This window comes from Bufo gargarizans, chromosome 2, assembly GCF_014858855.1.
Source record: "Bufo gargarizans isolate SCDJY-AF-19 chromosome 2, ASM1485885v1, whole genome shotgun sequence".
In the NCBI taxonomy this organism is placed as follows: domain Eukaryota; kingdom Metazoa; phylum Chordata; class Amphibia; order Anura; family Bufonidae; genus Bufo; species Bufo gargarizans.
In genome coordinates this window covers 227356756-227383454 of record NC_058081.1, presented here as the reverse complement: position 1 = coordinate 227383454, position 26699 = coordinate 227356756, and the positions used below count along the sequence as shown (strand labels likewise).

Here is a 26699-nt window from a genome sequence, read left to right as displayed (position 1 = left end):
CTATCCTTCATATAGGATAGGGCCAAGGGCTATTCATAGTATTCAGTATATTGGGCAGACTAGATGGGCCAAATGGTTCTTATCTGCCGACACATTCTATGTAAGTCCAAATTACGGAGGCAGGCAAGGCACAAGACTGTGCTACCACAACGTGCCTCGCCATAAATCTGGTGCCTCCTCTGGATAGGTCATCAGTATCTGATCGGTGAGGGTCAGACACCCAGGACCCCCGCCAATCAGCTGTTTGAGAAGGCACTGGCACCACAGCTGTCTCTAGGCCAGTGATGACACGTTCATTGGTCACATAGTGATAATCTAGCACAGCCGCTATACAATGTACGGCGATGTGCTTGGTAATCTGCCAGAAGGCTCACAAGAGTGCCAGTGCCTTCTCAAACAGTTGATCAGCAGGGGTCCCAGGTGTTGGGCCCCCACTGATGATCTATCCAGAGAATGAGGGGTGGTAGAAGCTCCTGGAGATGTCACATCCCCTGAAGTTGTTGTCCCGGTATCTGGCTCTGAGTAATGTGTTGTTTCACAATGCTCTTCCTTCCACACCTGCAGTAATGACTGCACCCACACAGCAGAGCCCTGGTAGCTGGAGCTATGCCATTACCGGCCACACTCCCTGTCAGACAATGGGATTAAGTTCCTCCTGCTATAAATAGTAGTGTTTAGCATTACTGAGCCAAACACCCTGACGATGTCGCCGCCTTGATGACGTCACGACAAAATCTCGGCTGTCCTGCTCCTCCTGACCAATGGGAGGAGCTGTTCGTTTGGCGGGGGGCGTGGCCGGTGACGTGTCTGGGTGGGACCGTGTTCCCTGTGAGATGCGGAAGTTGGCCCCCAGCAGTCAGACGGGTGGACCGGAAGAAGCTGTGAGGACCAGGGATGTCCGGCTGGGGCAGTACAGTGCCCGGGGTCCCGGGAGTCTTGCGGAGCTGAGGACGCAGCGGAGGACAGCTTGAGAGCGTGTCTTCTCCCGCTCCAGCTATGAGTGAGTGCGGGGAAAAGTTCTCCTTGTGGTGGAGGGAGGTGGTCCCAGCCGGCAGTGACAGGGATGCAGGTGGCAGGAGCCGGGCAACACCCTCTGCTTCCTGTCCCCCTGTTAGAAGTTGTATCAGCCTCTCCAGTGTGGGATTTGTGGTTGCCATGGTAATCCGCTGACACTTTTGCTGACTGTCAGATGGTGACAGTGCCCAGTGTGGGCTGAGCAGTGATTGCTGGGTTATACAGCCTTGTATACTGTGTGTATATAGAACATCAGATGCCGATCAGTCATTACTGGGCATCAGGTGGGTGAGGTCGTTCAGTATTATACTTCAGGGGGTGAATAGGACGATCAGTGCCAGGCTCTTCACCAGGCTATGATGTGACACTACTGAGGCTCTGTCAACAAACCCCCAGATGTAAAGTGACATGTATGGATTGCCCCATAGTAACCCCGGGTCCATGTGTCCACTGTATTCACTAGCTGTATATGCTGTCTGTATGTATCCTGTACTGACCATGGAAATGTAGATATTATTGTACTAGATCCCTTGCCCTCCAGATCATCTATCTTTCTACCCTTGGGGTTCTCTCCCTGTATTGACTGCTGAGCGGTTCTCACACCAAGGACATGGTTGTCCATTCGCTTAGCGGCTGCAAGGAGAACGTATGCCCATGAGATGGGTGCTGACTGCCTCCAGGGTTGCCTTGCTGTTGAGATCAGTTAGGGTACAGCTATGTGGCGACACTGGTGGTCGCGACTAGCGGCAATCCCATAGAAATGAATGGGATTGCATTGAGAGTTGTAAAAAATAGAGCAGTTTCATTAATTTCTGAGGGATCACTGCTATTCTGCCACCCTGGCAGCGACCAGTATCACTATGTAGCCATACCCTAAGGGCGGGCAGTAGTCTGCTGGGGTCCGGCTACTGAAAACCCTCTCAAGGAGAGGTGAACATGGCTGCACTTTCAAATGAATGGTCATTTGGGCAATCCATGGTCACCCCAAGCAGTGACCCTCTCTTTATAGCTGACCTCTACTTTCATTCTTTTTTTCCAAGCTTCTTTTATACATGTGTTTTAAAAAAACAAAAAAACGCTGTTCCATTTAAATGAATGGGAATTTTTTTTCAGCCGATTTTAAGGCCTCATGCACACAAACGTATTTTTTTTCCGTGTCCGTTCTGTTTTTTTGTTTGCGGACCGTACACTGAACCATTCATTTCAATGGGTCCGCAAAAAAACTCAAGTTACTCCGCATGCTTTCCGTTTCCGTTCCACAAAAACTTAGAACATGTCTTATTATTGTCCGCATTACGGACAAGGATAGGACTGTTCTATTAGGGGCCGGGTTTTCCGTTCCGCAAAATACGGAATGCACACGGACGCCATCCGTATTTTTTTGCGGACTAAGGCTGAAGCACTTTAAAATATGTGCCAAAAAACTCAGTGTGAAACGGCCCTTACTTAAAGATGCGCCAGAAATATTTCTCAAACGTCGTGTGACATTTCATAAACTTGGCGTGAATTATGGAAACAGTCTCCGTGTATAACTGAAAAATCCCCCTCGTGATAAATCTCTCCCTGTATATGTGAATATGGGATATTAATATGAAAACCAACTTTTATGTTTAACCCCTTTGGCTGTGTAGTTAGGCACTATGTAGATTTATTAATACTGTCTAGGACAGGCATCCTCAAACTGCGGCCCTCCAGCTGTTGCAAAACTACAACTCCCAGCATGCCCGAACAGCTATCAGCCTATGGCAGGGCATGGTGGGAGTTGTAGTTTTACAACATCTGGAGGGCCGCAGGTTGAGGATGCCTGGTCTAGGATCACTGTGGCTGATGCTGGACGGTAGATTTGGTCACTGTGTTTCTGATGATGCCTTTCTTCCTGAAGGCCGATGCGACTAAAGCTCAGAAAACGTTCTTTCATCCACTGCAGGTGCGCTTCACTAGTCATGCTTGAAGTCAAGGGGGCAGCGGCCTCCTTGCTTCAAGTCCCGGTAAACACGCCCCCTTCCCTGCCCCTTCGCTGTGACTGACAGCCGGCAGTTCTGCTGGCTTTGCTGAACTCTCTGCATAAGCGCGGTCAGTCACAGCGAAGGGGCAGGGAAGGGGGCGTGGTTACCGTGACTTGAAGCAAGGAGGCCGCTGCCCCCTTGACTTTAAGCATGACTAGAGAAGCGCGCCGGCATGGGATGAAAGAACGTTTTCTGAGCTTTAGCCGCACCGGCCTTCAGGAAGAGAGGCATCATGAGAAACACTGCTGGCCGCTAGGGGTGGTTTTGGCAGGTGACCAGTTCCCGTTAACAGCTGTCAAAAAAATTAGGATATGTCCTATTTTGGCCGTTCTCACAGACTGATGGTTTCCTAGAAAGTATCAGTTTAAAAAACAACAACCGTTCGAAGCAGACAGTTTTTCCGTTTAATTGTTGTGTAACTGTACGCTAAGACCCTTCGTGTGGCGCATGCAAGTGTTGCGCTTGCGTCGTAAAGTGTATAAGACAAGTCCCGAAACTGTAAAATTCTGAGTGCGATTGCTGTGGTCTCAATGTGTGATCCGTGCATGAGGGGAGACTTCTTAGACAGTCCGTTCATATGGACCCGTATTCAACATGAAGGTGATGGCAGCATCTCCAATCCAACAAGGTTTATTCACAAGTGGTGCATGAGACAGTGCAAAAACAGCAACAGCCTTTTTCAAGCATGAAACCTACTATGTAGCCGAAACGTTGCTGTTTTTGGACCTCATGCACCACTTGTGAATAAACCTTGTTGGATTGGAGATGCTGCCATCACTTCCGTTTTGAATATGATCGTGTTGACCCCTATGGATCTGGGGCCTTGGGTTGGCAAAGTTCCACGTAAAGGTACTGTTGTGCTGCTCTACATAATTGTCTGACCATCAGTCACACCAATCATTGCCAATCGCGGGCCCTAGCAGAATAGAACTTCTCATTTCTTTGGTGTGTTGTTCTCCTGCACTTTTCACTGTTCTGAGCCGCCCTCTGTTTCTGTATGCTGTGATCTGCGTCCTTACCCATAACCTGTCCTGTGACTGTCCCTCTCTTTCAGGGCTGGGGGAGAGTTGGCGGTGAGCCATACCTCAGGTAGAATGGTGTTCCTTCCCACTGCACTCATCCCACTAATGGTCGTGTGTGTCGTGGTGTGGCTGTACTATCACACAGACAACGTCGCCTTGTTCTCCAGAGTCATTGTCTTGCGCTGTCTGACAATGAAGCATGCTCAGAGCCCTGCGCGGGCGATGACATCCCAAAGACAAAGTGCCGTTTTGTGCCCACTTGGATGTGGTCTTATTTTGAAGCTTCTCCTTAACAATAGGATCGCTGTGTGCCGCGAAGTAGTGAAATGTTTCTCGGCGTAACCATTTCAATGCCCTGTTCATGTGTAGTATGTTAGTTCCTGCTTCCTTGATTAAAGCGTAGACTAATTTGCGGCGGGAAGGCGTCCTGCCAGAAGGAATACATCTGCACTGAAATGGTTTATTTGCACGACTGTTATGCCAGCATGTGAGAAGCGTGTATTGTTTAGCGCTACGTTTCAGTCTATCATGGCATGGAATGATCGCTGCCTGCATCCAGTTTGTCGTGTGTCATCCTGCAAGGCTGTGGTTACATAGTAGACTTTAAAGGGGTTGTCTAGGAAATGTTAATGATGACCTATCAGATCGGCGGGGTCCTGAGTTCCCGCACCTCTGCGCAGAGCTCTGGTGCCCGCACTTCACTGGGGCTGAGCTGCGGCAAGGCAGTCGAACTCTGCTGATCGGATATCGATGACCTATCCTGATGATGGCTGCTTTTATCCTAATATAACGCCACCCCTGTCCACAGTTTGTGTGTGGTATTGCAGCTTTGATCCAATGACTCGCTGCAATAACAAACTCAACCCATGGATAGGGGTGGTGCAGTTTTTGGAAGAAAGTTGCCATATTTTTTGCAATCCTGGACAATACTTTAGTTTAAACCTTTGGCTTGATCTTTTATCTTTTGTGTAGTGTGGTATGGGAATGAGCCGCATGCAGCAAATAGTCACTGTTGCGATCAGTGATGTTTTTTACTAGTGTGCCTGCAGTGTCAGGCTGATGTATTAATGGGGTTGTTCAGGATTAGAAAACATGGCTGTGCGTTGTACCAAAACCAGCACCCTGGCCATGGGGTGTCTGGTCATTGCAGCTCAGTCCCATTGGAGTCAGTGGAGAAGAGTCGCAATTCCACACATAATCTGTGGATAGGGTTGGTGCATGGCGAAAGCAGCCTTGTTTTTCTAATCCTGGGCAACCCCTTTAGGCCCCTTTCACACGAGCGAGTATTTCGCCCGCACGGAATCCAGAGCTATTCATTTCAGTGGGTCTGTGTACATGAGCGTTGGTTTTCTCGCATTACTTGGGCGTTGCGTGAAAATTGCAGCATGTTCTATATTCTGCGATTTTTCACGCAATGCTGGCCCCATAGAAGTGAATTTGGCCGCCTGAGAATCGCATCCGCAAGCAAGTGCGGATGAGATGCATTATTTGCTGATGGTTGCGAAGAGATGTTTGCAAACCTTCAGTTTTAAATTTTTTTTTTTTTTTTACCACGCGCGTGCAAAACCCATTAAATTGCATTGCACCTGTGCAAAAAAAACTAAATGCGATCGCAGACAAAACTTAACTTGCTTGCGAAATCGCGCATTTTTCACTGAATGCATCCGGACTTATTCCGCTCAAAGGGCCTCAAGGTTTGGCCACACAGCAATCTTGGTCACGCGACAGCTGTCGTGGACTGCAAAAACGTTAATGGCTGTTTGCAAGAAGCCTTGCTGTGTGACCCTGAGAGTCCTACAGCATTATGTCGGTGAAATTCAGTGGATTTCAGGACTCTTAAGGGCTACACAGTATTATCAATCGGTATAAGGCCTCATGCTTACCGCCTTTGCTGTTTTTGCAGTCCGAGGCAGCTGTCACGCGACTAATATGAACCAAGCCTTACCTAGCCATGTCTATGACTTGTATTGCTTTTTGTAGCTCATATGTTATTTTTGGCAGTTCTCAGACTTCTATGTGTGGTCCAGCTAGAACGGTCTGTATTACCGCCATATTTCCCAGACGGACTTGAACGAATGGCATCATAATGATCTATGATGCTGTGAGTTTCAGCATGTTTGCAGGTCTACTGTAATGTTCTATGACACTTTTTTGACGTTTTGAAGAAGTGGGCAGAAGAAGGTGGACCACTGGCGGGAGCTTCTCTGCCCAACTTATTTAAAGGGAGTCTGTCACCACATTTGAGCATATTAGACAGATCCAATAGCGTTATATGTGCCACCCAGAAGTTAAAAACTGTACCTTTTGTTGCATATACCAGAGTCTTCTTTCAGCCAAAAATGAACTTTGAAGATTCTGTAAATGCGCCCTCTCAAGTGCCCAGGGCGGCGTCTCAATCTTCCAAGCCCAAGACCGGACCTCCCCAACGGCTCATAACCCCGCCCTCCGTGTGCCTCTGCCCGCCCTTTACTCTCCTCCTCTCTCCTTTTCCACTGCGCCCGCTACGAATTTGACCGCGCAGCCGCAGTGGAAAAGGAGAGGAGGAGGAGCGTAAACGGGCGGGCAGAGGCACACGGAGGGCGGGGTTATGAGCCGTTGGGGAGGTCCGGTCTTGGGAAGATTGAGACGCCGCCCTGGGCACTTGAGAGGGCGCATTTACAGAATCTTCAAAGTTCATTTTTGGCTGAAAGAAGACTCCGGTATATGCAACAAAGGTACCGTTTTTAACTTCTGGGTGGCACATATAACGCTATTGGATCTGTCTAATATGCTCAAATACGGTGACAGACTCCCTTTAACAACATGTCTGCCAGAAAACACCAGAAATCTACTCTAGATCCTTGGCTGAGTAGATGTGTTCCGGCTCATGGACAGGAGAAGATGCAACAAATTTAACGGGATTGTGTCAAGTATGCAAGTCATCCCCTATCCACAGGATTGGGGGATAACTAATTGCTGGGGGTCTGCCCAGTCCCGAGAACCATGGTCCTGTTTCCAGATCTGATGGAAGGGCAGCTTGGGCATGTGCCCTTTGGCTCCATTTATTCTCTTTTTAAATTGGTCAGATCTTCTGTCAGTGGGTCTTTACAAAGACTAGTGTGTGAAACTCTGGTCTATAGTAAATGACCCCCTTTAAAAGGGTTTTCTGAGATTTTAATACAGATGACCTATACTCTGCATAGGCCATCAGTATCTGAGCGGTGGGTGTCCAAAACCCAGGACTCCACAAATCGGTTGTTTTCAGAAGGTATCGGCGGCCTTCTCGCAGCTTACCAAGTCCAAGTGCTTGGTATCGCGCTCAGCCCTATTCACTTCTATGTGGCTGAGCTGCGCATGGGCCATGTGACCGATGAACCTGTTGTCACTGGACTAGGGAAATCTGAAAGGACAACGTGTGTCAGACCCTCACCGATTCGTCTCCGTACAGTATTAAAATGTATGGATTCTGATGAGCCGAAGTAAGTTATTCACAAAGTCGTGTTAGACTTTGTTGAATAACTTCGGTAATTGATTATTACAGTGAAAAACTTTGAAACTGAACTTGCCTTCAGTTCCAAGGTACCTCTCGGAACCAAAGCCAAGTTTAGTTCTGAGTTTTGAAGTGTTGTGTTTTTTTTTTTTTTTTTTTTTTTATCAGTTACCAAAGTTATTCAACGAAGTCTCGCACGACTTCCTGAATAACTTACTTCGGCTCACCGGTGCCCATACATTCTAATACTGTACGGAGACGAATCTCCGTACAGTATTATAACGATTTTTTTTTTAGCAACGTGGCTTCGGATGTAGCATTCAAAGCTTGCTTCGCTCATCTCTACTGATGACCTATACACTGTATAGGCCATCAGTATTAAAATATCGGAAAACCCGTTTAACTGTGTGTTAAGGCCTTCAATGTATACACACTGATCACATATAGGCATTTGCACTGAACTTTAGAAAATGACCCAGTTTGTCTGTTGCCTGTAATAAAGGAAGTTATTTATGCTGTACTTACAGTATGTACAATTAGCTGCTAGTGGATGATTTTATATAATTGCCAGTCATGTACTGACCCAAATGTCAGCTTCAAAATAAAAATCTATATATTAATATTGTATTATTAATGTATCACATGCATATTTTTATAGCAGTATAGGGAAGCTTAGAAATATGTATATTTAATATAAATCTGTTCTATTACAGTAGCCTGATTATTTACAGGATGGTGATGAGAAGCCTGATGTCACCATTGTGCTGCAGTCAATTTCTTACTAATTATTATACATGAGCCAATTAGGAAGAAATTGGTGTGGAAAAATAGGAGTCAAAAGTTTGGCTTAGCAGCTCCACAGCCCTGATTTATTCTGTTGATCTGAACCTGCTGGATATGAATTGTAATATTTAGGATTACAGACTCTTTATGGAAATGCTAAAAGATGCCCTGTTAGTTTAGGGTGTATTCACATGCTGCAGATTTGCTGCACGAATTTTCATGACTAAAAAAAACTGTTCCATACAACTCTGCATAGCTCATTGAGATGACGTTGAGAGCCAGCTTCACCATGGTGTAGGGCTGGGTCCGCACAACCTGGCTGGAGAGTGAGTGCGCTGCATTTGAAAAGCCCCATGCTTCCTGACCCCCACCCACCAATGGAGTGCCCACCCTGTCTTGTCTCAACTGCACAATTTTGTTGGTAAAAGAAAAGCTATTGGGGGAAGATTTATCAAACTGGAGTAAAGGGGAAAACTGATTTAGTTGCCCATAGCAACCAATCAGATTCCAACTTTCATTTTTCAGAGCTCCTTTGGAAAATGGAAGGTGGAATCTGATTGTTTGCTATGGGCAACTAAGACTAGTTTCACACTAGCGGCAGGCTGTTACGGCGGGTCAACAGCCTGTCGGATCCGTCCTGCTGCTAGTTCACGTGTGCCCCTGGACTGCCGCTCCGTCCCTATTGACTATAATGGGGGCAGAATTCCGGCGGCGGCACACGACGAGGGGCAGTATTGCATGTAGTACTTTTAGTCCGACCGCCTCTCGCCGTGCCGCCGCCGGCACTCCGCCCCCGCCCCATTATAGTCAATTGGGATGGTGCAGCAGTCCATGTACTAGCGGCAGGACGGATCCGACAGGCTGTTCACCCTCCGGAACAGCCTGCCGGAGTCCCCTGCTGCTAATGTCGTAAGTAAAGTACCCTAAGCCAGTTTTCTTTTACACCAGTTTGATGAATCTCCCCCATTGCCTTCAAAGTTGTTCGGCAATTAGGTGCCATGGGTGGGCATGATTTGTGTAAAACCAGCCTTAATGTGCAAAGGCCCCCCCCCCAGCACTTCAGTTGAGGATCATAGATGTTACCTTAACCCCTTCAAGACCAAGACCTTTTTCATTTTTGCATTTTCATTTCTTCCTCCCCATATTCCAAGAGCCATAACTCTTTAAATCTTTTTACATAAGATATTTAATCTCTTTATGGGGCTAGAAAATGGGTTCTTCTGGTCCCTTGTCCCATTCACCCAAATAGAGCAACAGAATCCCTTTCACCCTAAGGCTGGGTTCAGACCTGAGCGTTTTACAGCGCGTTCCTACGCGCTGTAAAACGCTCAACAGGCAAGAACCAATGATTCCCTATGGGAATGGTTCTTACCTGAGCGTTTTACAGCGCGTACGATCACGCTGTAAAACGTCCGACACCCCAAGAAGTACGGGAGCTTCTTTGGGGCGTCTTGTTGCGCGTTCCCGTACATAGACTTCAGTGGGAACGCGCGACAATGGGCGTTCGCTTGTCTCTGTATGCGCGATTGCAAACGCCTGTACAATCGCGCATACAGAGCGTACGTTCAAGTACGCTCAGGTCTCAACCCAGTGTTAGAGAATCTCTATCTACTGAGCTGTGCTGGGAAGCAGGCCCCAGGCTGTTGTGGTAACTGATCGGAAGGCAGAGGGAGCCGCATCCTTCTGCTTTACCTCACAGATGGTTTTATCGGTGTTGATCCTGGCATCTGAGGGGTTAAATCATGGGGCTTGGGCCGATCACTATTCCCTGTCAGTGCGGCTCGATGCCTACTGTATTATATAGCCGGCACCCGTGGCGAATCCATACAAGCCCTCACACAATATCACATACCATGTACATGATAATGAGTGAAGAGGTTAAAGAGAATCTGTCAGCCACATTGACCATGCTATATGAAGTTTTATTCTGCCAAAATATGCTCCTGAAATTGTGCTGTGGATGGAGTGTGCACTGAGTGGCTTTGCAGTTGACCCCCCCCCCCCTCCACCGTGAGTGACAGCTCTAGCATCCAACCAGGGGACCACTGCACTCTCCTATTAATCGGAGCAGGGCCCCCACTTAACCATCAGACAAAGTCCTACATCATTTCTTTTATCATTATAGTAGAGTCCCCTGTAGTTTCCATTCTTACTGTAGAACCCCTCCATTTTCTTAGTAGTCCCTCACAAATTGTAACAAGAAGTCACACTTCTCGTAGTGTTCATTGTAAGTCCCCCTCAGAGTAGTCATGGCAGGACTAGAAGCTCTCCCCAAGACCAGCCGGCAGCTGAACTAAGGAGGGATTCTGTTGGGAACTCTTCCCGTTGTGCTTTTGTCAGGTATCACGGTCTTGTCTTGAAGACCTTGATTGGATCTAAATCACCATCCATATGAATATAGTCCACTACCTACTGTCTGGATGGTTTAGGAGTATTGGGGTCCACTATATTAGTCATCAGTATCTTAGTGCCACCCCAACTTTGGGTTTGTAATGTCAAGCGATCATATACCATCATAATAGGTGGCATTCACATTTTAATGTGCGCCAAAGGGCCTAATTCTGGATGGTCTCCTTTCATTTCTTACTATGCACGATGTTCTCCAGCATTCACAGCATGTTGGCATCTTACTTTTGCAGCATCAGCCAATGCCATACTACGCTGCCATAAAGGCTTGCTGTGCATGAGTGGTTATTTTTCCTTGTCCCCCCCCCATCTGATGTCCTAAGTTTTTCTTGGCATTCTGCACATTGTTATGAGCATCATTGTCTGAAGTGGCATGATGTAATATCACAAGTTCTGCAGACCTCCCAATAAAATGTCCATCATGTGTGCCTTGCTCGTGTTTTCTTAAATTACCTGTGGGTCACGATTCCTGATCACTGAGCTAATTTTTGGCTTTTGGCCAAATGTATATTGTGCTTTCCTGTCCATACATATCAGTCGTTTGAAAGTTCTCAATGCTAAATGTTGCTTGTCCGCACGTCTAATCTTGAGCAAACAGCCATTGTGCCCCTGGTGAAATGTTGACTTCCTCCTTTCCCGCTGGCCTGATTGAAACCTGTGATGAGTAGAAGGTTTTACTCTTGGTTTGTATATGTTGTAGACTTTACAAGCACACCTACATGATAGTTCTCCATCTTTATACCCTGAGCTCCCCCGACAAACCTTCCTCAGCTAACAAAACAAGCACCTCTAAGGCCCCTTGCAGATGAGCGTGAGCGGATTAGGTCCGGATGCATTGCGGATGCGTTCAGTGAAAAATGCGCAATTTCGCAAGTAATTTCATTCAGTTATGTATGCAACTGCGTGGGTGCAATGCGCTTTGATGCGTTTTGTACGTGCGTGATAAAAAAAAAAACCTGAAGGTTTACCAACAACATTTCTTAGCAACCATCAGTGAAAAGCGCATTGCATCTGCACTTGCTTGCGGATGCGATTTTCACGCAGTCCCATTCACTTCTATGGGGCCTGCGTTGCGTGAAAAATATAGTATTTAGAACATGCTGCAATCCAGCGCTCCTGTACACAGCCCCATTAAAGTGAATGGGTCCGGATTCAGTGCGGGTGCAATGTGTTCGCATCACGCATTGCACCCATGCGGAAAACTCGCTCGTCTGAAAGGGGCCTAAGCCTTATTGCTTTTGTCTTGTAAAGGTTCATATGGATGGGTTTTAAAGTGACGTTTCCACTTTGCACTCAGTTCGAATGCTATGCGTTTTCTTCACGTATTGTACCCGGACTGAAAACTCGCTTGTGTGAAAGAGGCCTTAAGCAGGTAAAACATAAGCAATGAAGATGCCAATATGTAATAAGGGAGTGTATGGCAGGTTAACTGTGGGCATGCCAAGCTGTTAGGTTTATCCTGAATGTACCAGGCTCTAATCTGCATGCGGCCAAGCTAAATAAGCTTTTTTTTTTTTTTTTTCTCTCTCTGATCTTTCCTGTTTTAATATCTTGTGGTGTAGAAGCCGAATCCTCTATAACCAGTCAGGTCAAGATAAATGCCATAGAGTGATGGAAAGATGGGGAAGTGGCTGAGCCTTCTTTCTGTGGCTTGAAATAGGAAGATTACAGAATACAGGATGAATAAGATCATCTTTACTTGAGTTGTGGCTCTGAATGTTTGTGATTGAAACAAGGACTTCTGCACGAGAACCAACAGAAAAAGGAAGGAACAGCAGATGATAGCAATGACTTGTAAAGTGGTATTCCGGCAGTGGTTTACTAGAGCACTGCTCATCTTAAGGACTTTCTGCTAGGTGTTATCTGCTGACTAATAAGGTTTTGGCTCCGATGAGTTTGAAAATTAGATTAAAAGTCGCTCTGCTGACAGGTTGGCGCCTCACCCCCTCGCTCTGCCGACAGATTGGCACCCCCTCGCTCTGCCGACAGATCCGCGCCCCGCCCCCTCGCTCTGCTGACAGATCCGCGCCCCGCCCCCTCGCTCTGCTGACAGATCCGCGCCCCGCCCCCTCGCTCTGCTGACAGATCCGCGCCCCGCCCCCTCGCTCTGCCGACAGATCCGCGCCCCGCCCCCTCGCTCTGCCGACAGATTGGCACCCCCTCGCTCTGCCGACAGATTGGCACCCCCTCGCTCTGCTGACAGATCCGCGCCCCGCCCCCCCTCGCTCTGCTGACAGATCCGCGCCCCGCCCCCCCTCGCTCTGCTGACAGATCCGCGCCCCGCCCCCCTCGCTCTGCTGACAGATCCGCGCCCCGCCCCCCTCGCTCTGCTGACAGATCCGCGCCCCGCCCCCCTCAAGTGTCTTTATGGCTGGTGTACCAGAGGATCAACGTACTGAATTCCCTTGTTGCCTGATCCTTCTTTCTCCTAACTGCTTCTATCCAATGACTGTCCGGCTGTCCCCGTGAACTTTAGATTGTTGGCCAGTCCTGGAGCGTTTGATATTTATCTATGTCCAGTGCTCAAGTAGTCAGTGTTCTGAAAACTCTGTGGACCTTGAAATGAATTCACGTCACGTTTTTAAGACCTACTGGTGTTCTTGGAGAACAGCGCGCGCCGGGGACAACTGGAACCTCTATTGATTGTGAGATCATCTGCGAATGCTGAAGACTGAGCTCTTGTTTTGGGGTTGTGGACATTAGCACAGAATCACACTGTAGGTAGTGTTGAGCTCCACGTCAATAGAGAACATTCGTGTTCCTTTCCAACCACAGCTTCCCTGTGTAAACACTATTCTCCAGTGTGCCCGTGTAAAAGTCTTTCATTTCCACAGCTTCAGCGGAAGTAAGGCAGAAACGTGTTAACCTTGTAGGTTCCAAACAAGAAGTTAAGGGTTATCCTCATCACAGAAAGTGATGGTATGACATCGCTTTCTAATGGGTTGGGGTCCCCCATAGGCCCTGAGATTGAAGCGGTTGCACTCTCTGTGATGGGGATCACCCTTTAAATAAATGATCAGGAGGATCACATCACTTTATAGACCCCTGCTTTGCAGTGCTGGAGCCATTGTAGTCCCCTTGGCGTTGTTTTTGTGCACAGCGATGCACACTATTTCTAATATGACTTGGCCAATGTTCTTCTGCAATTAAAATCCTGTATTATACACGTCCTAGGGAAATATATTAACTATATTTGTTAAAAAGTAAGTCTTAGTAATTGAATCCTTTTCTAAATATGTGGCATTGTTATGCTGGCCATACGCATCAGATATATGTCGTCACAGTGCGCTAAGCTAATTTATAACAGAGTAGCCCAATCTTTATTATGTCCAAGCTTTTTTACCCTGTATGGACATGTGACCGCTGCAGCCAATCACAGGACCAGAGGCCTTAGCATGGGTGTTGCGCCAAAGATCTGTATGGCAACTATACCGATTTTAACATATTTTTTTTATTTTAATTTTCATACTTTTTATTTTATTTTTTACTTTAGACAATCTTTTTGAATGACCTTGCAGATCTGGCCCTTGTGGACGGTCCCTAGCAGAGTTGTGTTCATTTGCTGATTTTCATTTTTTTTTTTATGTGTCAGAAGGAATTTCTTATCTGCCTGTTTTCTGTTCAGCATGTGTGTTTTTTTTTTTTTTTTTTTTTTTTTTTAAGTTTTTTTTTTTGGGGGGGGGGGGGGGGGGAATGCTTTGATGCTTTTACAGGAGGCTGAAAAATTCCCATAGCATGTAACTTTTATAGGCTTTGTCATGGCGTGGATGGCGTCTGAATAAGCAAAGGCCTTCACATATAACTCCTGCAAGGCACAGGACTTGTGGTATCAGTTTGGTCCTAGAGCCCAGACTTTTTTTTTTTTTCCCCTAAACTTTCTGAAGCTGACAAATGAAAATGTCCAATTTCCTGTATACATTCCAGCATGTAAAAAACAATTTAAAGGGATATCCCCATTTAAGATCATGGCATATCACTAGGAAATGGCAGAATATTAATGATTGGTGGGAGGCGTCTGCCAGCTGTTCTCCTGTACATCGATGCTCCATGTCTCTGCAGAGTGCTGCGCCACCGCTGTAATTGAGTAAAAGCAGTTCACTGAAAAGGCCAGCAAAATTTCTACAAATTACATATAACCGTTTTCAGCAATGGATTTTTTGCCACATTTTCTGCAATGAAATCCACAAAAAAGGCAAACAATAAAGGGGTTATCCCATGATTAATGTAAAAAATAAAAATCGGATCATGTAGTACATGACAATCTCTTTATAATAAATTTCGAACCAGCCGGGCACCTCACATGGAACCATAGATCTCCACATTTATTGTTCCAATTGCTCTGCTAGATTTACCGTATATCAAACTGGCAGCTCATTCGGAGTGTCCTTTCTGTTGTGGACCAGGGAGTGTGTTCTTTCTGTTGCGGCTCTCCCTATCACGGCCCAGGAGGCGTGTCTCGGCTCTCCCTATCACGGCCCAGGAGGCGTGTCTCGGCTCTCCCTATCACGGCCCAGGAGGCGTGTCTCGGCTCTCCCTATCACGGCCCAGGAGGCGTGTCTCGGCTCTCCCAGCACCTGCTCCTAGAGGCTCCCTTCTCCCACCTCATGTCACACCCTTCTACTCTTGACAGGGCCAGGCCAGCGTTGGTCTCCTCCTGCCGACCCTGTATCCCGGGAGAATCTCGCGCCTGCGCCGTCCCGTTCAGTATTAGGCGCAGTGAGGGAAGGACGCTTGCCAGCTGCCTCACTGCGCCTAATATTCGCCGAATACTGAACGGAATGGCACAATAGAAATCAATTTCGGACCAGAATAGAACATGTGCTATAGTTAGTGATATGGGTAAAAAATATGGATGTGTGCATAGCCCAATATAAGTGAATGGGTCAGTCTATCTGCAAAAAAATGCAGATTGCACACAGATGAAAAATGCGTATGAGGCTTAAATTGAAAACCCATGACAAGAATTCAAGCTTCAGCGTCGGATTTCTTCCATGGTGAATACCTTTCCTGGGTGTATTTTCCATTGTGTGAACATACCCTATATAGTACAAGGTTAAAACTGTATCTTGCTGCAGGACACAGTGATGCCCTAATGGTATATGATAGATGTACCATTGACCTGACTGTGTACCGCTGGTTGTGTCCTGCAGTGAACTAGTATATTAGTTCATAAAAGTAAGGGCTCATTCAGATGATGATGATGATGATGATAATAATCTTTATTTGTATAGCGCCAACATATTCCGCAGCACTTTACACTCAGGGGGTTCAAGTCCTAACAGAGTCATAAATGGCTGCAAACAGGTCAACAATTAAAACGAGTGATGAGGACTGGGCTTACAATCTATGAGGATGAACGTAAGGGTTCTGCGCAGTGCTGCAGACCGGAAATAGCAGTCCGCAATGCACGGGCACCAGTCATGTGCTCCCTGTGGTGCAGATGCAGATACCGTAAAAGACATGTCCTATCTTTTGCAGTGCAGAGGCACGGACCCAAAAGCCCATGGAAGCGATTTGAAGTGCTCCTGTAGTTTTCCATTCTGTGCCAACGTTCTGCAAAAAATATGACCTTTGCTGTGTCTTGCGGTCCGTAGTGCGTCCTCGGAGCCCTCACAATTGTGTGAATGAGGCCTTAGCATAGTTATCTGTAAACTCCACCCCATTCAAATTGTTCTGACTTCTGAAACCGAAACTGATTATGGAGTGATGTCATATCCTAGCGAGATGCCATCACTTCCGGTTGTGTCCCTTGAACTGCATATCTGTGGTCACTGTACGATTGTCATGTGGTTTGCCTTTGTAAAAGAAAACTATATATGTTTTACTGTTATTTTTATGGGAACACAACTAGGGATCGGCCGATTATCGGAAGTACTGATATTATCGGCTAATATTAAGGATTTTGCACGTTATCGGTATCTGCATCTAACCTTGCCTATATGCTGATAAAGCAAATACTAGTGAGCTCTTAGTGCAGCAAGCGCTTCCAATACTCACCCTCCCTGGTGTTCTTTGATGGGGCCGGCGCTGTCAGGTGACAGTGCAGCGTGGGCTGGAGAACACAGGGGAGCGCGACACCGGACCCGGAGATGAAGAGGAGCCATGGCGCAGGAGAGGTGAGGAGTTTTTTTATTTTATTCATCTGAGGTCTGAGGGGTTAAATAAAGTCAGTGAGAAGGGGGGGGGGGGTGGTGTGGAAATTGGCATTTGGCACTAGTATATTATAAATGTAAATTATAAATTGACTACCAACTAATTTATAATTTACAAACTTTATTTTATAATTTACCGTACATTTATAATATACTAGTGCCAAATGCAAATTTCCACCACCTCAGTGACTACCAACTAATATAATATATTGTAATATATAAATTATCGGCTATCGGCCTGAAAGTTCACCGATTATCAGTATCTGCTCTAAAAAAAAATCTATATCGGTCGATCCCTAAACGCACCTTAATAATGCATTTATTCATTAACTCCCTTTCATTGTTGTCTAATGTCTCACTGGTGCAGTGTTTTATATGTAAAATACCACATATATGACCTGAGCGACCAAGCTGCTCCTATGTATGGGAATTGGTGACTGATTACTCCTCTCGTTTATGATTTCAGTTAATGAAATGGTAACTTATACATCAAAAGGAATGTGATTTACATTTCATTAACCTTAAAGGATAACTGTCACATTTAGACCCTAATTTCAATTTTAATATATGTAGTTACTAGTAACATGATATTCCAGAATCGGTTACTATTAGACTGACTTACCCCATATTTCCCCAAGATTTAGCCCTTAGCAACCACTCTGCATAAAACTGCAGATTCACTATTCAGTTAAGATGGCCGCCACTGCCCTCACCCTGAGGCTAATCCCGCCTGCCCTCACTAGCCAGTAACAATAGCCCCCCAATAGTGCCAGTAACCAGAGCCCTCCCCCCCTAAAGGGTTAATCTCCTGCAGCACAAAGGGGTCCTCTTACCATATGTTGCTTTCATTTATACACTGAGCAGACGGCAGATCTCCCTTCTCTGGTCTGCGCTGCTTCACCTCTGCATTCTCCAGCTCTGCTAAGTGAGGGAGCGTCTGCCAAGCGCAGGGACAGGGAGAAGTGCACACAGCCCAGGCACTGTTATCAGCTGCTGGGGAGGACCTGGCTTTAATCATTTACTTACAGTCCCTGGCTGTCCAGTAATCTGACCTTGCACCGCAGCGTACGGACCATGCCTAGCAACCCTATTTTGATTCAATAGTTTTTATTAAGTTTTTCAGGATACAAAGGAACATAAAAGCCTCGGGCATTCCCGATTGGCAAACAATATAATGCATCAATACTAATACAGTAACTGTTATCAGCGAAGGTATCATTGATTTGGAGTAAGTGGCTACCTAAGTCTACGATTTCTGAAGCCAGTGGCCAACCTTCCAAACTGCCATAGAATCCCTTCCCAACCCAAGACAGTTTCAGGCTCGTCTGATTTCAGTAGGGCCTCCCCATATCTCGCCCCGGAATGCTAAAATTGGATACTATAACTAGAATCTGACCACGGTCTCCAATTTTGGAGGAATTTATCATACCCAGCTCCTCCCATAGCTATAATTCTCTCATATGTATACGAAGTGTTAATTGCAGCTGTCAATTCAGAGATATCTGGTATATCTTGGGTCTTCCACTTACGTAACAATAGTAGCTTCGCTGTTACACAGAAGATACAGTGAATGGCCCTTAAGCGGACCGGTAAAGCGTCAAGACCTATCAATAGTAGGACCATTTGTGGCGACCAAACCACTCCTCGTGGTATAATTTCGGCCAATAACTCTTTACATTGCGACCAATATGTTTGTATCTCAGGGCATTGCCACAAAATGTGGTACAAGGTACCTCTACATCCGCAACCTCTCCAACATCTGTCTGAAACCGAGTCATACATTATTGCTAGTTTATCCGGGGTATAATACCACCGTAGAACTGTCTTAATAGCAGATTCCACATGAGATACGCACTTCAAATATTTATGTATCATTCTGAGGGCCTGCAGCCATTCCGTTTCAGAAATAGACAGATTCATGTCCTTCTCCCACGCCACCATCAGATGCGAACGTTTAAAGGACTCTGATTGAAGAATGGTGTTATAAAGGGATTTTAGGCCTTTCAGACCACTGGTAAGATACAACCTTGCCAATCTGTCCATTTTTACTCCGGATGGCCGCAGGCCCTGCAGTAAGTGACAAAGCTGGAGATACTTGAAAAACTCCTGGTTAGGAATGGAGAACTTGTCTCTGATCCATTGGAATGGTTGCAACACCCCCTGCACCAACAAGTCTCCCACAATCTGTATACCTGCTGACGCCCAATGCGACAGATCTGTTTGGGGAAGCAATGCGCGAATAGTTGAAAAAGGGAGAGAAGCAATTGTAGGGGGACTGTCTGCGTCTGCTAGCACGTGATATCTGGACCACGCCTTCAAAGATGCTGACACCGCCGGGCCTAACTGTGTGGGAGTGGGTATTGTCCAGAATGGCAAGCTTAACAGACCCTCCAAGGAATATGGAGCAGCTTGGGAAGCTTCAAGCTGGACCCATGGTAGATCCTGAGAAGGTTTTGTCCACCCCTTTAACATGGAGACTAACGAAGTGATATAATACATTTTCAAATCTGGTAGCGCTAGGCCCCCCCTATTGCGTTCCCTTATCATAATTTCTCGAGCTATCCTAGGGTGCCTTTTGTTCCATATATATTTAGATAACAGTGAATGTGCTCTAGAGAAAAACCTGTCAGGGACGGAAATTGGCAGGGTGCGGTACAAATATAAGAACTTGGGCAGGACAAACATTTTGAACGTGGCAATCTTCCCCAACCACGAGGTGTCATGCTTGGCAAATTCTGAGAGTTCCTTCTCCGTGGATTGCAATAAAGCTTCATAATTCTGGGTGTACAGCAGGCTTTGGGATGAGGACACATTTACTCCTAGGTACTTAATGCTATCCAATCTACAGTCAGACTTCCATGAGTTGTGCAGAGCCCCCACCTGGTGGACCGGCATGTTAAAAGGCAAGGCCTGCGTTTTGGAAGCATTCAGGTGGTAATATGAAAGGACCCCATATTTGGAAATTTGAGCCATTGCCTCCTTCAGAGACACTAGAGGGTTGGTTAGGGTCAAGCAGACGTCATCTGCATACAGGGATATGACATGAGAGCACCCACCTATATTAACCCCTGTTATGTTGTGGTCCCTTCTTATCGCCTGAGCTAATGGCTCCATGGCTATTATAAATATAAGGGGTGAGAGGGGGCACCCTTGACGGGTCCCATTTGTGAGCTCAAATATATCTGATAAGGCACCATTCACATACGTCCTGGCCGTAGGGCTGCTAAAAAGTGCCTTAATGGCCGTGAGCATATGTCCTGTTATCCCCATAGTTTCCAGTACCGAAAAGGCAAAGGCCCAGCGTAGCCTATCAAAGGCCTTTTCCGCATCGAGAGCAAGAGCCAATGTAGGGATCTTATATTTCTGGACATGGTGCAAAATGCCTAGGAGGCGTCTTGTGTTGTAATAAGTCTGCCTGGTCGGGACGAATCCCGCTTGGTCTACATGTATGATTGAGGGGAGAATTTTAGCTAAACGAGTGGCCAATAGTTTAGCATAGATCTTTACATCCTGGTTCAGCAGGGAAATTGGCCTAAAATTTTGGGGCCTGTCCGGTTCTTTGCCCGGTTTAGGGAGAGTTATTATTAGAGCTTGCAGATTTGTACACGTTGTTCAGTGTACATATCAATATAACATATCTCCCCATAGGATCCGCATGTTCAGCTATATGCTTAAACGCAACTGTATTCTTAACTGCTAACATGACCCCCCTAGATTTAGCATGAGTGTGATTGAAATATGTGGGGAAACAGCGGGTGCTTCAACCTAAACGCATCACGTTGAAGCAAGTGTGTTTCCTGAATTCCTAAAATGTCACATTTCAACAGTTTAGCTTCTCTCCACAAATGGGACCTACGCATAGGACTGTTTAAGCCATTGGCATTCAGACTAGCAAAAGTTATTACCATTATATATCAGAATAAACAACAATTGCATAGTAGTAGGTAATAAAAGAGAAATCAAACACGGAACGACTCCCAGCGAGGACGTCCGCGTCTTCCTGACAAAGGTAGCACTCGTAGATACAGGCAGATCATTAATACTAAACATCTGAAGCCCCCCAAAACAGAGGAGGTAAGACAGCAATAACATCTCAACATAAAACATATAGAGCCTGATAAGACTCCGTACTAAGTGTAGGGCAAATGTCCTGTCTGCAACCTAGGACAACAAGGCATGTTAGGATGACAAAACCTGTACTAACGTACAGCACCTGAGTGGCGAGGTACACTCGCCCTGAATGAAGCTGTATTCAGCGAACTCTCGACCAGTCTTTCCGGACTTTAGCAGGGGCCTGGCGTGTAGTTTCCCCAGCTGCGTTGACAGGAATATTCCATCCTTGCAGTAGCGTCAGCCCCTCTTCCAAAGCTTTGACAGCATGGATCTCTCCACCATGATGAATCAGCAGGCGTACCGGGAAACCCCACCGATAAGGTATGTCCGCGCTTCTAAGGGCCGATGTGACTGGTAAAAAGGCTCTTCTCAGTCGCAGCGTAGCCGCAGACAAATCCGCATTTAAGAGCACCTTGTGGAAAGGCGCAGGAAGGCCTCCATTTTTCCTCGCAGACGCCAGCAGCTGTTCTTTGATTTTAAAGAAATGCACCCTAGCTAGTACATCTCGGGGTACCGATTCTTCCAGGTGGCGCGGACGCGGTACACGGTGCGCTCTGTCTATTTCCAGATCTCTCTCGTGACAGTCCGGTAACACCGCTTTCAGAAGAGACCGCACGTAATCAGGAATGTCTTTGGGGGACACCGACTCTGGGATCCCTCTCAGCTTGATATTATTTTGCCTGCTTCTGTCTTCCAGGTCGGCCATTTTGGCTTTAATGCTCTCCACCTCTGCTTCCAGGTCTGCGTGCGCGTCAATTAACGCATTATGTGAAGCCGCAAAGTTCCCAAATTTATTTTCTAGGTGGTCCGTCCGGGCCCCCAGATCTGCAATGTCTGAGCGAATCGGAGCTATTATGGACTTTATGTCCAGCAGCATTGAGCGTCTCTGTAGAATCAGCATGTCCCTCATGGCAGTGTCTGTGAGGGCAGTATTAGATACTGGTAACGCTTGCAGCGCCGCTTCCCCATCATCATCCGGGGTTGTCTGGGCAGGCTTAGTGGCCCCCTTCGGAGGTGTAGAAACAGTCCCCCAACTGGTCTTTGACCATGGAATGTCTTGGTGACCCGAGGCGAGTTCCCGCAAAGCCCCGCCGGGTGAATGGACTCTGCCCACCTGGCCATATGCTTCATTCCGACTTGCGGCCTTGTCTGGTCCCCCGCCTGCGTCTAAGTCTCCGTCCCCCAGATCCAGCTGGGAATGAAGCGCCGAGTCGGACAGTGATCTCCGCAGGCTTGTTGCAGGGGAAGTCAGCGGCGCATCTGCAGTCACTGCACGCTTACCAGGAGGGACCGTGTCGTTTCCGGCGCCATCTTGGATTTCTCCGGCGTCTCTAGAAAAGTAAAATTTCGTGAACTTGGGCTGTTTGGCCGCCTTCTTTCTTCGTCCCGTCATGACTGGAGAGGATTCCTCCCCTCTGGAAAGTGCAGTGGGGTCTCAGTGCTAAACGCTGAGTTCGCTTTCAGTCGCTTTAGTTGGTGCCGGCACGGGAGCTCAGGCTCTACACACCCATCCGCCTAGGCAGCCAGACTACGCCCCCCTAGCAACCCTATTTTAAGCACAGGTAAAAGTAGGCAGTATAGGGAACAAAAATGTGGAATTAAGGGGTAATTGAACACACAGTGAAAAGTTGAAATAGGGCCACCAAGGAGATATTAATCGCCACAATCCAATACTCCCAAAAACAACAAAAAAAAACAACAGTTATACTTTAATACCTGTGCTCTTAACAGTAAAGGTGGTGATGGTTTCTTTGATCTGCCGACGTGATGCCCTTTTTGGCTGAGGTTTATGTATCCACGTTATTTTCTGTCTGCGAGCTCAGTCGTCTCTGGGTACTGTACATGTATGAGTGATACGCTATTTAAACCAGATAGTGACGCATTCATTATTTTATTTTTTTTCTAATCTGATTTTTCTGACTGCATATTCTTTTTAATTCTATTTCCTGAACATTATTATGCGGGCAACCATCTTGCCTCATCTGTTTTTCACAGCATTTAGAGATGTGCTTTACAGCAGCTACCTTGGGCCTTAGGCACAATGGACAGGAGCAGGGCTGTGGAGTCGGTAGATAAATGCTCCGACTCCGACTCCTCAGTTTTTTGTACTTCCGACTCCGACTCCTCTGTATTTAATATGCGAATGTATTTTATACATTCCTTGAAGGAAAGAAAGAAGTTCTTCTAAGCTCTTCTAGCACAGAGAGGTAGTTGGGCAGAAGCTGCTGCCTTCTCCTTTGTGTGGTGATCTTCTGCTGAAGACAGGGCAGTGGGAGGATCCAAGAAGGGACATTTATTTTAAAACATGATTTCCCTAGAAGAATCCCATAGTCATGTTTAAAGTTTAAGATAACATTCTGAGTTTACACGTTTTTATAGCCTTAGCTGAATGACAGCAGTTTTTCCAATGGTTTACAGCAGGGATGTCAAACTCGTGGCCCTCCAGCTGTTGCAAAACTACAACTCCCATCATGCCTGGGCATACTACAGCTATCAGGGAATGATGGGAGTTGTAGTTTTGCAACATCTGGAGGGCCATGAGTTTGACATCCATGGTTTACAGCTTCAGTCTTGAACTATTGACCCTCCATTCCCTTCACTTATACAAGTGTCTCTAGTCCTGCAAAACACATATTTACTTAATCCCTTATCAGTGAGAGGCTAGGTAAACCATGGGCATTGTGTTCCCTGTAACATCAGAACACAACACAATGGAAAGTATATGTATTGCCACTCCTAATTGTGCATTGCGTGCCATATAGTGAAGCATATGAAAAGCATGCTTCTTCACATCACTGAACGCGTTTGTTTTGCGGTTACATGAGGCACTGCATGCATTGGCCTTTATTCTTACAGTAGAGAAGTCATTAATTATAACTGTTTATGAATTCGGACATTTAAACTTACTTTTTTATTTTTTTATTCCAATTTAAATTTAGTAGGAGTCGGAGTCGGTTCATTTTTTGCCGACTCCGACTCCAGGTACCCAAAATTGACTCCGACTCAGACTCCACAGCCCTGGACAGGAGGGGACTTATTGACATCTATAGGAGAGTTTTCTAGGCATACTATATGACGGAGTAGACAAGATGTGACCATCACCTACTGTGAATGGTTAAAGCTGTGTTATCTGTATGTATCAATGATATGTCATTGTTATCATGCTTGTAGTGATAAGCGGATAACTGCAGTAAAGTGCAAAAAATGCAGGCTTTTATGTTTATTTTTCTATATAGATGCATGTGGAAAATAATAAAATAGCATCGCCAAAAATTCTTTAAAAACATCTAAGCAACTAAAGCTACTTTCACATTAGTGTTTTTTGCAGATCTGTCATGGATTCTGCAAAAACGCTTCTGTTACAATAATGCAACAGCATGCATCCGTCATGAACGGATCCGGTTGTATTATGTCTTCTATAGCCAAGACGGATCCGTCATGAAGGCCATTAAAAGTCAATGGGGGACGGATCCGTTTTCTATTGCATCAGAGAAAACGGATCCGTCCCCATTGACTTACATTGTGTGCCAGGACGGATCCGTCTTTTCTGCACCACATCGCGGACAGAAAAACGCTGCTTGCGTTTTTCTGTCCGCGATGGGGATGCAACTGAACGGAATCTCAATAGCGAAATTGAAAACGCAGATGTGAAGGTAGCCTAAGCCCGTTCTACTTTACACCAGTTTGATAAATCTCCTCCAGAGGACCTGTCACCAGTTTTCTTAATTTTTTTATTTATTTTTTAATAAAAGCAGTACCTCAAGCTGTAGTCCAGGTTCAGGAGAGGCCATCCTTTTTTTTGTTCCTCATCCACTTCTCCGTTGTGCCGTTTGGTTTTAGCGCATAATATGTTAATCTGTAGAGGGAGGAGAAAGCCTTTGCTCTTCTCAGTGGTCGTCTACTTCAGTGTTTCCCAACCAGTGTGCCTCCAGCTGTTGCAAAACTACAACTCCCAGCATGCCCGCACAACCAAAGGCTGTCCGGGCATGCTGCGAGTTGTAGTTTTGCAACAGCTGGAGGCACACTGGTTGGGAAACACTGGTCTACTTCCCACTGGCTGTGATGTTGTCCAGTTGCTGTGGACCACTTCGCAGCCAGAGAGAAACAGAGCTGTTCTCGTGAGACTTGGTAAATCTCGCAAGAATAGGCTATGTAGGCGAGCATAGTATTTTCTGTACTCTCTTATATAGTGTCACGCTTCGGTGTGGGAGGGAAACACCACACCGAGCATAGGAGGGAAGGCGGAAACAGGCCTGAGAATTAGGAAAGGAAAATGGACACCTCCTAGTGAAAACCCTAACCAAAATCCTGACTGACTACCAGTATGAACAGACCCCAAAGGTAGATGAGTTCATACGCAGGAATACCTAGAGTCCTATCAAGCCCTATAGGACCCTGGTACTAATGGCAGGGACAAGACTACATGTTCCTCCACAGGAGTCTCCTTCACGCCTAATACAAGCAATAGGGAAATGCGACACACACAACCCAAACAAAATACAAAAGGTAAATGAAACACTTAACTTCAAAGGAGCAATAGAAGCACCAGGAACTCAGCCGAGATCCAACCACAATCTATCCAAAGGTCCAAACAGAAGCTATAAACCGCACAGCATTGTGGGAGAAGCAACTATAAATAGTGAAGGTTAAATGACCCTAATAGCAACACATGGGGAAAGAAGGTGTGGCATGCACCAGAAACAACACAGACGTCATTTGATCCAAACCGAAAACATGTCACATCAAACCACGTGTTGCCAGTCTCCCAGATCTCCTGCCATCTGTCGCGGGAACGTCCGTGACATATAGTCTTTTCTTGTGAGATTTACCAAATGTCTTCTCCCTGGCTGTGAAGAGGAGCCATAGTGGTGCAATGGAGGATGGCATCACCTGAACCTGGACTACAGTATGAGGTATTGCTTTACAAGAAAACTAAAAACTACTGGTGACAGGTTCCGCTAAACTATCCGATTATGAATCTTCCCTTTCAGACCTTGTAATCAGTAGTCGCCCCCCATACCTTCGCCTTGTTTAGTAGCTCCTTGTGTAGGAGGATTGTATTGATAGAGGAGCGCCACAAGATGCTGCATACAACACAAATGGGCCTATAAATATTTTAACAGGGAAGGCTGGCTTGGCATTTTAATCAGGATTGGCAGAACATTACAAACAACTTACATTGTGTGCGGTATTTTTTTTCCACACTTTTTGACTGCCGTTCAGTTTCTTGGAAAGCCAGTGGCCGCTACTGAATAGCTTCCTAGAGGAGTTATATTTTTAGAGCTTTTCATGTGAATCCTTTCTAACTATATAGATTTGCCAAGTCTAAATTATTTTGCGCTGTGATTGTTATTGTACCCCATACTGTGCTTAATATTCCAATTGTAAGAACGTTTTCAGTCCTGCTCTTAATCGGTCATGTGCGCTGCAGCAGCCTTCACATGTCCTCCGATGGCTCCAATTTTTTTTTAACTGACTTTAAAGGGAATTTCTCAGCAGCAGCATGAAATGACCACAGGCTCCCAGGTTACAAACATAGGGGGCGATTCGTGATGAGGCCTGTGCTGGTTTTCTGGTATAGGAGAACAAAAGCTGCATAACTGTTTACACAACATTTCATGATTATTATTATTTTTTTTAAGCCATGCTTGCCATTTTCCAAAAAAGTAAACAGGGCTTAATGGCTAGTAATTAAACTGGGAGAGTTGGGGTACCACCGCACTGTGCGGCCGTG

At 46.1% G+C, this 26699-nt stretch overlaps 1 protein-coding gene across 3 annotated transcripts in view; it reads left to right on the top strand.

Annotated features, from left to right (window-relative positions):
- The first annotated feature begins 822 nt into the window (after positions 1 to 822).
- USP6NL (USP6 N-terminal like) overlaps positions 823 to 26699 on the top strand; it is a 153313-nt gene continuing 127436 nt past the window's right edge. For 2 of the 3 annotated variants that reach the window (XM_044280074.1, XM_044280072.1), the window contains exon 1: positions 823 to 1000. The gene's annotated coding sequence lies outside the window, so the exon portion shown is untranslated. Of the gene's footprint in view, positions 1001 to 4074; positions 4110 to 26699 lie in introns of all 3 variants that reach the window. The other variant, XM_044280073.1, reaches the window with a different exon arrangement.